Source organism: Balaenoptera ricei, chromosome 15 (genome assembly GCF_028023285.1).
Source record: "Balaenoptera ricei isolate mBalRic1 chromosome 15, mBalRic1.hap2, whole genome shotgun sequence".
NCBI classification, from domain to species: Eukaryota; Metazoa; Chordata; class Mammalia; order Artiodactyla; family Balaenopteridae; genus Balaenoptera; species Balaenoptera ricei.
Genome location: NC_082653.1, coordinates 33,195,822 through 33,211,922, shown reverse-complemented (window position 1 = coordinate 33,211,922; position 16,101 = coordinate 33,195,822).

The window sequence follows — 16,101 nt, the reverse complement described above, 5'->3', positions numbered from 1 at the left end:
CTTTGAATCCTAGCTGTTCACCTTAAAAACTGTGCAGCATTGAGCAAGTTACTGAACCTTTCTGGGCTCTGGTGTCTCAGAGTGAAAATAGAGAAAATAATACCTCCTTGCAGCATGAGGGTGAGAAAAATATGGTGCAAGGAGCACCTGGTACCTGGTAGGTACACATAAATATTAATGTGGCACTCTCTTCTCTTCTCCACCATCTTATGTGTGGTTGAATTTGCTCCTCGCCATGTCTTCTAACAAGACTTTCAGGATCAAGTGATTCCTGACCAAGAAACAAAAGCAGTATTGTCCCATTCCCCAACGTATTAGAATGAAAACTGATAATAGAACAGGTAAAATTCGGAGAGAAGACATTGGAGCAGAACCAAGCTGGGTCTATACGCAGCTCCACACATGAGGAGGCAAACATATTTATGCTGTGTCAAAGTCACTTACCTCTTACCATATCACCCTGAGAACATCACTATCTGAACAGCTGGATGTATTTTATTGGGAAAATGATTTTTCTCTTTGTGTCAGTGTTTCTGCACTAGTGCTTTGGCTTGGTAATAAATATGTAAGACCTTTTGTTGGAAGAAAAAAAATGTCAATGTAAACTTCAGTTTCACAATTTTGCCTGAGACCAGCTCTTGCAATACATGTACATGTACGTGAAAAACTCAGATAACCAGTGTCCAGAATATATGAAGAACTCTTTTTTTAAAACCATGATGAAATGCTATTTATTACCATTTAAAACCTCTTACTAATTGTCTATAGGCACATAGCACAAATTTCCATATCTTAAGTTACCAGCTGGTCATTTTATTTATTTATTTAACATCTTTATTGGAGTATAATTGCTTTACAATGTTGTGTTAGTTTCTGCTGTGTAACAAAGTGAATCAGCTATATGAATACATATATCCCTATATCCCCTCCCTCTTGTGTCTCCCTCCCACCTTCCCTATCCCACCCCTCTAGGTGGTCACAAAGCACCTAGCTGACTGCCCTGTGCTATGCGGCTGCTTCCCACTAGCTATCTATTTTGGTAGTGTATATATGTCAATGCTACTCTCTCACTTCATCCCAGCTTACCCCTGCCTGCCATGTCCTCAAGTCCATTCTCTATATCTACGTCTTTATTCCTGCCCTGCCACTAGGTTCATCAGTACCATTTCTTTTATTTTTTAGATTCCATATATATGTGTTAGCATACAGTATTTGTTTTTTTCTTTCTGACTTACTTCACTCTGTATGACAGACTCTAGGTACATCCACCTCACTACAAATAACTCAATTTCGTTTCTTTTTATGCCTGAGTAATATTCCATTGTATATATGTACCACATCTTCTTTATCCATTCGTCTGTCGATGGACATTTAGGTTGCTTCCATGTCCTGGCTATGGTAAATAGTGCTGCAATGAACATTGTGGTGCATGACTCTTTTTGAATTATGGTTTTCTCAGGGTATATGCCCAGCAGTGGGATTGCTGGTCATATGGTAGTTCTAATTTTAGTTTTTTAAGGCACCTCCATACTGTTCTCCATAGTGGCTGTATCAATTTACATTCCCACCAACAGTGCAAGAGGGTTCCCTTTTCTCCACACCCTCTCCAGCATTTATTGTTTGTAGATTTTTGATGATGGCCATTCTGACTGGTGTGAGGTGATACCTCATTGTAGTTTTGATTTGCATTTCTCTAATGATTAGTGATGTTGAGCATCCTTTCATGTATTTGTTGGCAATCTGTTTATCTTCTTTGGAGAAATGTCTATTTAGATCTTCTGCCTATTTATGGATTGGGTTGTTTGTTTATTTATTTATTTATTTATTATTTATTTATTTATTTTTGGCTGCTTTGGGTCTTTGTTGCTGCATGCAGGCTTTCTCTAGTTATGGCGAGCAGGGACTACTCTTCGTTGCAGTTGCAGGCTTCTCATTGCGGTGACTTCTCTTGTTGTGGAGCATGGTCTCTAGGTGCATGGGCTTCAGTAGTTGCGGCACGCGGGCTCAGTAGTTGTGGCCCATGGTCTTAGTTGCTCCGCGGCATGTGGGATCTTCCTCGAACAGGGCTAGAACCCGTGTCCCCTACATTGGCAGGCAGATTCTTAACCATTGGGCCATCAGGGAAGTCCCTGTTTGTTTATTTAATATTGAGCTGTATGAGCTGTCTATATATTTTGGAGATTAATCTTTGTCCGTTGATTCGTTTGCAAATATTTTCTCCCATTCTGAGTTGTATTTTCATCTTGTTTGTAGTTTCCTTTGCTTTGCAAAAGCTTTTAAGTTTCATTAGGTCCCATTTGTTTACTTTTGTTTTTATTTCCATTTCTCTAGGAGGTGGGTCAAAAAGGATCTTACTGTGATTTATGTCAAAGAGTGTTCTTCCTATGTTTTCCTCTAAGAGTTTTACAGTGTCTGGCCTTACATTTAGGTCTTTAATGCATTTTGAGTTTATTTTTGTGTATGGTGTCAGGAAGTGTTCTAATTTCATTCTTTTACATGTATCTGTCCAGTTTTCCCAGCACCACTTATTGAAGAGGCTGTCTTTTCTCCATTGAATATTCTTGCCTCCTTTATCTAAGGTAAGGTGACCATGTGTGTGTGCGTTTATCTCTGGGCTTTCTATCCTGTTCCATTGATCTATATTTCTGTTTTTGTGCCAGTATCATACTGTCTTGATTACTGTAGCTTTGTAATATAGTCTGAAGTCAGGGAGCCTGATCCTTCCAGCTCCGTTTTTCATTCTCAAGACTGCTTTGAGTATTTGGGGTCTTTTGTGTTTCCATACAAATTGTGCGATTTTTCATTCTAGTTCTGTGAAAAATGCCATTGGTAGTTTGATAAGGATTGCATTGAATCTGTAGATTGCTTTGGGTAGTATAGTCATTTTCACAATGTTGATTCTTCCAGTCCAAGAACATGGTATATCTCTCCATCTCTTTGTATCATCTTTAATTTCTTTCATCATTGTCTTATAGTTTTCTGCATACAGGTCTTTTGTCTGCTTAGGTAGGTTTATTGCTAGGTATTTTATTCTTTTTGTTGCAATGGTAAATGTGAGTGTTCCTTCAATTTCTCTTTCAGATTTTTCAACATTAGTGTATAGGAATGCTAGAGATTTCTGTGCATTAATTTTGTATCCTGCTACTTTACCAAATTCATTGATTAGCTCTAGTAGTTTTCTGGTAGCCTCCTTAGGATTCTCTATGAATAGTATCGTGTCATCTGCATACAGTGACCGCTTTACCTCTTCTTTTCTGATTTGTATTCCCTTTATTTCTTTTTCTTCTCTGATTGCTGTGACTAAAACTTCCAAAACTGTGTTGAATAATAGTAGTGAGAGTGGGCATCCTTGTCTTGTTCCTGATTTTAGAGGAAATGGTTTCAATTTTTCACCATTGAGAACAATGTTGGCTGTGGGTTTGTCATATATGGCCTTTATTATGTTGAGGTAACTTCCCTCTATGCCTACTTTCTGGAGAGTTTTTATCATAATTGGGTGTTGAATTTTGTTGAAAGCCTTTTCTGCATCTATTGAGATGATCATACATTTTTTATCCTTCAATTTGTTAATATGGTGTATCACATTGATTGATTTGCGTATGTTGAAGAATCCTTGCATCCCTGGGATAAACCCCACTTGGCCATGGTGTATGATCCTTTTAATGTGCTGTTGGATTCTGTTTGCTAGTGTTTTGTTGAGGATTTTTGCATCTATGTTCATCAGTGATGTTGGTCTGTAATTTTCTTTTTTTGTGACATCTCTGTCTGGTTTTGGTATCAGGGTGATGGTGGCCTCATAGAATGAGTTTGGGAGTGTTCCTCCCTCTGCAATATTTTGGAAGAGTTTGAGAAGGATATGTGTCAGCTCTTCTCTAAATGTTTGATAGAATTTTCCTGTGAAGCCATCTGGTCCTGGGCTTTTGTTTGTTGGAAATTTTTTGTTCCTTTGTTTTTTTGGCTGTGTTGTGCCTTCTTGGTCTTCGTGGGCTTTCTCTAGTTGCGGCGAGCAGGGGATACTGTTCATTGCAGTGCATGGGCTTCTCATTGCAGTGGGTTCACTTGTTGCAGAGCACAGGCTGTAGGTGCACGGGCTTCAGCAGTTGTGGCTCGCGGGCTCTGTAGTTGTGGCTCACAGGCTCTAGAGCACAGGCTCAGTGGTTGTGACACATGGGCTTAGTTGCTCCACGGCATATGGGATCCTCCCAGACCAGGGATTGAACCTGTGTCCCCTGCATTGGCAGGCAGATTCTTAACCACTGCGCTACAAGGGAAGTCCCTGTTGGAAGATTTTTTAATCGCAGTTTCAATTTCAGTGCTTGTGATTGGTCTGCTTATATTTTCTATTTCTTCCTGGTTCAGTCTCGGAAGGTTGTGTTTTTCTAAGAATTTGTCCATTTCTTCCAGGTTGTCCATTTTATTGGCATATAGTTGCTTGTAGTAATCCCTCATGATTCTTTGTATTTCTGCAGGGTCAGTTGTTTGTTACTTCTCCTTTTTCATTTCTAATTCTGTTGAGTTGAGTCTTCTCTCTTTCTTTCTTGATGAGTCTGGCTAGTGGTTTATTGATTTTGTTTATCTTCTCAAAGAACCAGCTTTTAGTTTTATTGATCATTGCTATTGTTTCTTTCATTTCTTTTTCATTAATTTCTGATCTGATCTTTATGATTTCTTTCCTTCTGCTAATTTTGAGGCTTTTTTTGTTCTTCTTTTTCTAATTGCTTTAGATGTAAAGTTAGGTTGGTTTTTTTTTGAGATTTTTCTGGTTTTTTGAGGTAGGATTTTATTGCTGTAAACTTCCCTCTTAGAAGTGCTTTTTCTGCATCCCATAGGTTTTGGGTCCTCATGTTTTCATTGTTATTTGTTTCTAGGTATTTTTTAATTTCCTCTTTGATTTCCTCAGTGATCTCTTGGTTATTTAGTATTGTATTGTTGACCCTCCATGTGTTTGTATTTTTTACAGTATTTTTCCTGTAATTGATGTCTAGTCTCATAGTGTTGTGGTTGGAAAAGATACTGATATGATTTCAATTTTCTTAAATTTATCAAGGTTTGATTTGTGACCCAAGATATGATCTATCCTGGAGAATGTTCCATGAGCACTTGAGACAAATTGTATTTTGTTGTTTTGGATGGAATGTCGTATAAATATCAATTAAATCTATGTGGTCTATTGTGCCATTTAAAGCTTGCGCTTCCTTATTTATTTTCATTTTGGATGATCTGTCCATTCGTGAAAGTGGGGCGTTAAAGTCCCCTACTATTATTTTTTTTATCTAAAAAAAAATTATTAGTTAATTTATTTATCTTTGTCTGCATCGGGTCTTCGTTGCTGCATGCGGGCTTTCCCTAGTTGCTGCGAGCGGGGGTTACTCTTTGTTGTGGTGTACGAGCTTCTCATTGTGGCTTTTTTTTGTTGTGGAGCATAGGTTCTAGGCATGTGGGTTTCAGTAGTGTGACACTTGGGCTCAGTAGTTGTGGCTCGCGGGCTCTAGAGCGCAGGCTCAGTAGTTGTGGTACATGGGCTTAGTTGCTCCACGGTATGTGGGATCTCCCCAGACCAGGGCTCGAACCCATGTCCCCTGCATTGGCAAGCTGATTCTTAACCACGGCGTCACCAGGGAAGTCCCCTCCTACTATTACTGTGTTACTGTCAATTTCCCCTTTTATGGCTGTTAGCATTTGCCTTATGTATTGAGGTTCTCCTATGTTGGGTGTATAAATATTTACAATTGTTATATCTTCTTCTTGGATTGATCCCTTGATCATTATGTAGCGTCCTTCTTTGTCTCTTGTAACTATCTTTATTTTAAAGTCTATTTTGTCTGATATGAGAATTGCCCCTCCAGCTTTCTTTTGATTTCCATTTGCGTGGAATATCTTTTTCCATCCTCTCACTTTCAGTCTGTAGTGGGTCTTTTGTAAACAGCATATATACAGGTCTTGTTTTTGTATCCATTCAGCCAGTCTATGTCTTTTGGCTGGAGCATTTAATCCATTTACATTTAAGGTAATTATCAATATGTATGTTCCTACTACAATTTTCTTAATTGTTTTGGGTTTGTTTTTGTAGGTCTTTTCCTTCTCTTGTGTTTCCTGCCTTGAAAAGTTCCTTTAGCATTTGTTGTAAAGCTGGTTTGGTGGTGCTGAACTCTCTTAGCTTTTGCTTGTCTGTAAAGGTTTTAATTTCTCTGTCAAATCTGAATGAGATCCTTGCTGGGTAGAGTAATCTTGGTTGTAGGCTTTTCCTTTTCATCACTTTAAATATGTCCTGCCACTCCTTTCTGGCTTGCAGAGTTTCTGCTGAAAGATCACTATTAACCTTGTGGGGATTCCCTTGTATGTTATTTGTTGCTTTTCCCTTGCTGCTTTTAATATTTTTTCTTTGTATTTAATTTTTGATAGTTTGATTAATATGTGTCTTGGTGTTTCTCCTTGGATTTATCCTGTATGGGACTCTCTGCACTTCCTGGACTTGATTATTTCCTTTCCCATGTTAGGGAAGTTTTCAACTATAATCTCTTCATATATTTTCTCAGTCCCTTTCTTTTTCTCTTCTTCTTCTGGGACCCCTATAATTTGAATGTTGGTGTGTTTAATGTTGTCCCAGAGGTCTCTGAGACTGCCCTCAATTCTTTTCATTCTTTATTCTTTATTCTGTTCTGTGGTAGTTATTTCCACTATTTTATCTTCCAGGTCACTTATCCGGTCTTCTGCCTCAGTTATTCTGCTATTGATCCCTTCTAGAGAATTTTTCATTTCATTTATTGTGTTGTCATCATTATTTGTTTGCTCTTTAGTTCTTCTATGTCCTTGTTAAACGTTTCTTGTATTTTCTCCATTCTATTTCTGAGATTTTGGATCAACTTTACTGTCATTACTCTGAATCCTTTTTCAGGTAGACTGCCTATTTCCTTTTCATTTGTTTGGTCTGGTTGGTTTCTACCTGGCTCCTTCATCAGCTGCATATTTCTGTGTTCTCAGTTTGCTTAACTTACTGTGTTTGGGGTCTACTTTTCACAGGCTGCAGGTTCATAGTTCCCGTTGCTTTTAGTGTCTGCCCCCGGTGGGTAAGGTTGGCTCAGTGGGTTGTGTAGGCTTCCTGGTGGAGGGGACTGGTGCCTGTGTTCTGGTGTGTGGGACAGTATCTTGTCTTTCTGGTGGGCAGGGTTGATTCATTGTCTACTCAGGTATTCCAGAGATGCAGGGTACCTCAAGTTGATTGTGAGGCTGCTGGGAGAAATTTCCCTTTCTCTTCTTTGTTCGCACAGCTCCTGGGGTTCAGCTTTGGTTTTGGCCCCACCTCTGTGTGTAGATTGCCCTCAGGCTTCTGTTCTAGCCCAGACAGGACAGGGTTATTGCAGCGGCTGATTAGGGGGCTCTGGCTCACTCAGGCCAGGAGGAGGGAGGGGTACGGAATGCAGGGCGAGCCTGTGGTGGCAGAGGCTAGCATGACATTGCAACAGCCTGAGGTGCACCGTGTGTTCTCCTGGGGAAGTTGTTCCTGGATCATGGGACCCTGGCAGTGGGGGGCTGCACAGGTTCCCAGGAGGGGAGGTGTGGATAGTGACCTGTGCTTGCACACAGGCTTCTTGGTGGCTGCAGTAGCAGCCTTAGCATTTCTTGCCCTCCTCTATTGTCTGAGCTGATAGCCGTGGCTCGTGCCCATCTCTGGAGCTCGTTTAGGCGGTGCTCTACCTTCTGTAGGCAGACAGGGAAGGAATCCCCTTTCCTCATGCACCCTGAAAGAATGGTCTCTTGCCTCTTATGCAGTTCCAGACTTTTCCTCGGACTCCCTCCCAGCTAGCTGCGGTGTTCTAGCCCCCTTCAGGTTGTGTTCACGCAGCCAACCCCAGTCCTCTCCCTGGGATCTGACCTCCGAAGACGGAGCCTCAGCTCCCAGCGCCCGCCCACCCCGGTGGGTGAGCAGACAAGCCTCTCAGGCTGGTGAGTGCTGGTCAGCACTGATCCTCTGTGCGGGAATCTCTCCTCTGTGCCCTCTGCAGCCCTGTTGCTGCGCTCTCCTCTGTGGCTCCAAAGCTTCCCCACCCCACCCCCCCACCCCCCGCCCAGCCCCCGTCTCCGCCAGTGAAGGGGCTTCCTAGTGCGTGGAAACTTTTCCTTCTTCACAGCTCCCTCCCAGAGGTGCATGTCCTGTCCCTATTCTTTTGCCTCTGTTTTTTCTTTGTTCTTTTGCCCTACCCAAATACGTGAGGATTTTCTTGCCTTTTGGGAAGTCTGAGGTCTTCTGCCAGCATTCAGTAGGTGTTCTGTAGGGGTTGTTCCACAAGTAGATGTATTTTTGATGTATTTGTGGAGAGGAAGGTGATCTCCTCTCCACGTCTTACTCCTCCACCATCTTGAAGGTCCCCCCTCCTGTTGGTCATTTTATATTTAAAAAAATACCTTTATTGAGTGTGCAATTTAAAATTGAGTGTATTTTACAGAGTGTGTGCATTCATGAGCACAATCAAGTTTTGATCATTTTCATCACTCCCATTAGCAACCATTCTCCATTTCACTCCAATTGCCCCAGCCCTAGGCTACCACTAATCTACATCTGTCTTTATGGATTTGCCTATTTTGGACATTTTGTATAAATGGAATCAAACAATATGTGGTCTTTTGTGACTTGCTTTTTTCACTTAGCAAATTTACAACGTTCCTTGATATTGTGGAAGAACTCAGAAATTAGTAATAAGAGACAAATAATTTTTAAAAATGGGCAAAAGTCTTAACATTTCCCAAAAGTATATATTACAATGGCCAATAAGCACATGATAATATGCTGTTCATCACTGTCATCAAGAAAACATAAGTTAAAATTACCTCAAGATACCTTTTTACATATACCAGAATGGTTAAAATTTTTAAAATTGACAATACCTAGTATTAGAGGGTACGTGCAGCAACTGAAACCCTCATACGCTGCTGGCAGGAGTGTAAAATGGTGCAATCACTTTAGAAATCTGACTAGCAGTTTCTAATATAGTAAAACATACATCTACCCCATAACCAGCAATTCCACTCTTGGTATTTATCCACAAGAATGGAAAATATATATATCTGTAAAATGGCTTGTAAATGAGTGTTCATAGTGGTCTTAGTCATAAGAGCCAAAAATTAGAAAAATAATTCCAAATATCCATTAACAGTATCTTCATACTGAAACAGGAGGGAAGGGGGCAGGGCACAACCTTTGAAAGAATGACATAGCCCAAGGACATGACATAGACTGAGTAGAACAAAATAGGTCCAAGATGGCAGACAAGTCGACTTCCACTAGACCTTGAGCCTCAGTATACGCTTATCATAACACATCAGCAAGCTAAATGACACACCCACAGGTGCCATGACAGTTTTAAGGCCAACCATAAGGATCAAAAAGTGGGCGGCAGCCCAATTCCTGGAAATCCCTGCCCCTTCTCGAAATAGTTGGAATACTCCTCCCACTCATTAGCCTATGAAATTACCCACCCCTATAAAAACTGACAACCCCATACCCTGGGGCCGCTCTTGCCTTCTGAGATGGTCCATGCTCTGTCTATGGAGTGTGTTTCTCTCTAAATAAATCCACTTCTTACATATCACTTTGTTTCTCACTGAATTCTTTCTGCAATGAGATATCAAGAACCTGAGCTTCATTAAGTCCTGAAACCAGGTGTGTGATCTCATTTGGAAGACTGTTGGTTTTGGCTGGGTTCAAGTCCCGGCTGCGTGGGTTTGAGTCCCAATCAGGATTTTGGCTGGGTTTGAATCCTGGCTGCAGGGGTTCGAGTCCCAGTCTGAGTTTTGGCCAGGTTGGAGTCCCATCCACGTGGGTTCAAGTCCCAATCTGGGTTGCATGGTTTCAATACAATGGAATGGAACACCTCTCAGCAATAAGAAGGAATGAATGATTGCTACATGCAACAGGAAGGATAAACCTCAAAAGCATCATGCTGAGTGAAAGAATCCAGACACAAAAAAAGTATATATAATGTGTGATTTCATTTATTGGCAAAACTAATTGATGGTGAAAAAAGTCAGAAAATGGTTACCTCTTGGGAGGTTACTAACTGGGAAAAGGCATGGGGGGAATCCCTAGAGTGATGGAGACATTCTGAATCTTGAAGTGGATGGTGGTTACATGGACGTATACAAGGGTAGATAGTCATCCAGATGTCCACTTAAGATCTGCACATGTTACTCCATTAAAATTATACCTCAGGTAAAAATATTAAAGGTTGTTCCTTGGCTTTGACTGGCAGGGAACTTATTCTTGTTTGGTTCAGCACCCCGACAACACCCCCCACACCCCCTCCATTCGTGCTGTGCCTTAGTCATAGCAACACTAAAAGAAGATGGGTATTCTGCTTTTTGTGCAGGGCTAGGGCTGGCCCTGGCTTGGGGGTGGGGCTGGTAGTGGTGGTGGGTGGCTCAGGGCAGCTACTCAGCAGTGCCCTACCAGGGGGAAAAAGGGAGTCAATATTTTTAGGGAGTTTTGACTCAGAAAGGAAGGGATTTGCTAGAATGAAAAGTTATATGTGAAGCACGTGGCACTGGGCTAGGAACCTTGTACTTTTGGCCTCATGCTTCCTTCTGCTCCTTTTTGAGGTCTTTGCACACCTGCCTCCTTTTTGGCCCCAGGGCCAACATGCCTCTTCAGAGAGGCCGTCCTGGATGCTGTATCAACATGGCACCCACCCCTTACTCACTCTCATCTTGCTCCATTTGAATCATAAGTCGTGATCTGGAATGATCCCCTGGTATCTGTTGATTTGTCCTTGACTCCATTTTAATTGTAAACTCCAAAAGAGCAAAGACCACGTCTGCCCTGTGTGCTGCAATAACTGCAGGCTTAGTGCAGTACCCCACTCACAGTAAGTCCTCTACAGATATTTATGGCATCAGTGAATAGTAGCTGTTATGAAGCTGGGGTTATTATTGATTTCACTGTTGTTGAATCAAAGAGGAAGAAGGTGGTTTTGAGAAAGAACTTAGAAGAGGCTGAGGGGTGGCAAATAGTGGGGAAGTCCAAGGTTGGTGAGAATGACAAAAAAGTCAGTGAAATTGGAGATTGGCTGGTGATGATGGAGATGGTGGCTGATGGAAGATATCAAAACCCAGGGAAAACAGTTTTGTTCCAACAGAAACAAGAATCAGAAAGTTTTGAGGCCCATAAGCCCAGGCCAGGCCTTGGCTGACTCTCCCCTCTTCTGTCTCTCCAGGATGAGGTATCCCTGCTGCTCTGTGGCCCCCCAATTTCCACTGGGTAGATTCGTGGAGATGAGGGCCAAGTCTTTATCTCCAGCACTAAGCTGTCTCCCAAGCTCCTGACTCATGTTTCTAAATATCATCAGACATCCCTAGTTTGGTGTCCCACAAACATGCAAACCTTAACAAGCCCCAAACACAAAGTCCTTTTTCCCCTCTGGTTTCCAGCCTCTCAACTCTCCACTCACACTCCCGTTGTTCCCAATAACGCAGTGTCATCTGTGAAGTTGACATCTAACCATCCACAAAATTGGGATCTTAGATGATTTTCATCTTTGGTCTTTCTCTCCAAATCCTCTGTCTTTCAAGTCCTGTCATTCTTAATAACAACAATAACAATAAAAATAATGACAATTATTATTTATGGCTGCCATTTAATTGTTTCAACAATATTTTGAGAAAGGCACTAGCCACGGGACCTTAGGCAAGTTAACCTCTCTGAGCCTCAGTGTCTTTGTTGTGTGGAGACAATAATTGTGTACCTCATAGGGTGGTTGTGAGGGTTACACTACAGATAACAATGGTAAAGTCTTTGGAACAATCAGTATCTTGACCGTAGCAAAGTGCTCAATAAACATTATTGCCACTAATATTATTTTTTCACTATTATTATAATTGACCCATTTCGCAGGTGATGCCCAGGTAGGTTAAGTAACTCTTCCAAGCTCACATAGCTGGGTTTTTCCAGTGTGGTTCTTCATGTCTATCCCTACTGCCATAGCATTAATTATCACTTCTCATCTAGACTTTTTCATCACCTTTTAAGTAGTCTTCTCTCCAGCCATCTCTTTGCCCACTCTCCATTTTCCACACTTAGTGCAGAGAGTTTAAGAAACATCTCAAATGCCTATATGCTTTCAGTGCTCCACCCAGATGCTCAACCCACCCAGGGTTCCATTGACAATTTCCTTATGTCACTCACCTGGTTTCTCTGTGCTTTTGCTTCAAGTGGCCTACATCTATATTCTCTTTAGAGGACTGTCCTATATCTGTACTGGGCTACTGGAACTGCTCTGCCTAAAAGCACAGAGAGGACGGGAGCTTATGACTGAAAAGTGCTGACTGAAAAGTGCTGGGGTATGAGCAGCCAGCTCCCTTGCCTTGAGATATAATTTATGCTCCAGAACTACCCTATGAGATCAGGATGAGGCTGAGACCTTACCTAAAATTGCCTGTCTTAGCTTCTGCTCTTCTCCTATTCTGTTTTCCCCACTGTCTTACCAATTTCTCCTGGCAGCCTTTTCTTCATAAATCACTTGCAAACAAACCCTTATCTGAAGTCTGCTTCTGGGAAATCTGATAAAAGACATTGGGTCTTAGGATGATATACAAGGCTCTCAGAAATTTGGCCTGGCCTCTGTCTTTAGTTTTGTAGTGCTTGACCTCTGTAAATGAGCTATGTAGTATTAGTCTTGTGGATCACCTGGAGAAGAGAGAATTTGACTCTTATGTGAGGCATCACAGTGTAGGGCAGTCAAGAAACTCATGGCATGGTGTAGGAGACTAACCTGAGTACTGTGGAAAAGCAGGTGGGAAGAATCAGTGACTAGAGAGAGAAAGGTAATATGCAGATTCTAGTACACATTCATTGCAGAAACTTCAGAACTTCAAATACAACAAAGAAACTGAGAGTCATTTGTTTTTGTTTTGTTTTATTTTGTTTTTTAAAATATTTTATTTATTTATTTGGTTGCACCGGGTCTTAGTTGCAGCAGGCAGTCTCCTTAGTTGCAGCTCGCTGGCTCCTTAGTTGAGGCTTGCCAGCTCCTTAGTTGTGGCATGTGAACTCTTAGTTGCGAGATGCATGTGGGATCTAGTTCCCTGACCAGAGATCGAACCCGGGCCCCCTGCATTGGAAGTGTGGAGTCTTAACCACTGTACCACCAGGGAAGTCCCCTGAGAGTCACTTGTAATCCTACCACCCATGGATAATTACTATTGATATTGATACTTTATTGTATCCCTGTTAGTTACCTATTGCTGTACAATAAATTATCCTCAAATGTAGAGGCCTAAAACAAAAGTAAACATTTATTATCTCACTTCTGTGGTCAGGAATTCAAGACCAGCTTAGCTGGGGTTCAGGCTTAGGGTCTTGGGAGGTTGCAGTTTAAGATATCAGCTGGGCCTGCAGTCAGCTGAAGGTCTGACTGAGACTGGAGAATCCTCTTCCAAGATGACATGCTCACAAGGCCTTTGGCAGGGGGCCTCAGTTTCTTGTCACATGAACCTCTCCCAAGGGCTGCTTGAGCATCCTCATGACATGGCTGCTAGCTTCCCCTAAAGCAAGTGATCCAAGAGAGAGCAAGATGAAATACACAAGATTTTTTATAACCTAGCCTCAGAAGTCACACACCGCTCTTTCTGAAATATTCTTTGATTACACAGGTCAGCCCTATTGATTGTTGGAGGGAACTACCCTGTAAACCATTCACCTACCCATAAACCATTCACAAGTGTGTGAATAATAGGGGGCAAGGATCATTGGGGGACCATTTTGGAGGCTGGCTATCACGATCCCCCTCCACTCTTCTTTCCAATCTTCTATTTATCTCTTTTTTACTGTACACACTATCTTTTGTAGGAAATAATACTGGTTGCTCACCCAACTGCCATTCCCTTTTTCTTCCTTGTTAACGGAGCACCAACTCATTAAGGTTTTATTTTTCAGGATTCTTAGTAGCAGACAGCATAACTTTCTCTAGCAGAAAGTGATATGTGTTGCTCAAAGAATCATTGGCAGGGCTGAAGAAACATGGTCTATGTTAGAGGTAGGTAAATTATGGCCAGCAGGCTTGCTGCCAATTTTTATAAATAAAGTTTTACTAGAACACAGTCACACTCATTTGTTTACATATTGTCTCTAGTTGCTTTCACACTACAATTCAGAGTTGAGTAGTTGTGACAGAGACCATATAACCCATAAAGCTTAACATATTTACTACTTGGCCTTTTAAGAAAAAGTCAGAATGGTAGAGTTATTATAGAAAATAGTATGGAGGTTCCTCAAAAAATTAAAAATAGAAATACCATATGATTCAGCAATACCACTTGTGGGTATATATATCCAAAAGAATTCAAGGCAGGATCTCAAAGAAATATTTGCACACCCATGTTCATTGCAGCACTACTAACAATAGCCAAGAGATGGAAGCAACCTAAATGCCCACTGACATATAAATGGATCAAGAAAATGGGACTTCCCAGGCAGTCTAGTGGTTAAGACTCCACGCTTCCAATGCAGGGGGCGATCCCTGGTTGGGGAACTAAGATCCCACATGCCACGTGGCGTGGCCAAAAAAACCTAAAAAAACAAAACCAAAGAAACAAAAAACCCAAGAAAATGTGGTACATACATACAATGGAATATCACACAGCCTTAAAAAAGAAGGAAATCCTGTCACATGCTACAACGGCAATGAATCTTGAGGACATTATTTTAAGTGAACTAAGCCAGCTACAAAACGACAAATACTATGTGATTCCACTAATATGAAGTTTCTAAATTATAAAAGTCATAGAAACAGGTAAAAAGTTGGCTGCCAAGGGCTGGGGGATGGGGGCGGGAATTCGTGTTTAATGGGTAGAGTTTCAGTTTTGCAAGAAGAAAAGGTCCTAGAGATCTATTGTATATGTAAATATACTTAACACTGCTGAACTGTACACTTAAAAATGATAAAGATGGTATTATTTTTTACCACAATTAAAAATAGTAGTCACAGAATGACTCCCCAAACCACACTGAGAACTGGAATGCCAAAGGCCCTACTGCCCATGCCACAGTCAGGATGTTGCAAGTGAGGAATCTGCTGCCACATCCAGAATCCTAACCCCTGTGCCGTGTTCACACCAGCAAGTCAGTCTTCTCTGAGTGTTGCCTCTCCTTCATATGATTCAGCTTTCATCCATAAGCTCACATGAGCATTTTGATGGGTGGAAGTTTTGATGGGTAGGAGTTTTAGCCTTCTCAGTACAGGAAAATATGCTGGAAAACCAATCCCAGTATCAACCATGACTGTCCATCAGCCTCTCCCTAGTCATTTGCCAAAGTCACATTTTCAGGTATTCCCAATTCAAAGGTAAATTCTGAATAGTCTATCTAAGTCAGTGGTTTTCAAACATTAAAATTACATGGAGGGTTTGTTAAAACGTGGATTGCTGGGCCGCACCTCCAGAGTTTATGAGTTAGAAAGTCTGGGATGGAACCCAAGGAATTGTCTTTTAAAAAAATTCCCAGTTGATGCTGGTGGCTTAAGTATCACCCTTTGAGAACCATCTCTAAGCCACTGTTTCCTAACCTTTTTCACACCCTGCCCCATCTAGATAACTAATGTTACTGCTTAGGAGGTGACAGGCTTCAGGTCCACTCAACCTATCTGAGGGCTTTGGGGACCAATATCTTGACCTACGTGTAAATCACTCAAAGCACAAGCATACCTTGTCAGTGATTGCTTCAGGGTGGGCACATAGACGCCTTTCTGATCAGCTGAGCTGAGACGTGAAGTTCTAATGATGGCCACTGGTAAAGAGCTCCTTGCTCTTAAAAAGCTGCATAGGCAAAATAGTCCCTCTTCTTCAGGTGGGCATTACTGTGAATGCATGCTACACCTGGAACCATGTTGCAACCATGAGGAGAGTTAAGCTGATATGTTAAAGAGATGGGATGGAAAGGTGGAAAGAATTTGGGTCTTCGAAGATGTCATTAAGCTACTAATTAAACCTAAACCCATCCTTACCTCTGGGCTTCTTGTTAGCAGAGAGAATACATTTTCCTTACGCACTTATATTCTTTATTCCTTACAAATAAATAGGACTCAGCATTCTTTGCTATTTTCAGCCAAAGGTAAT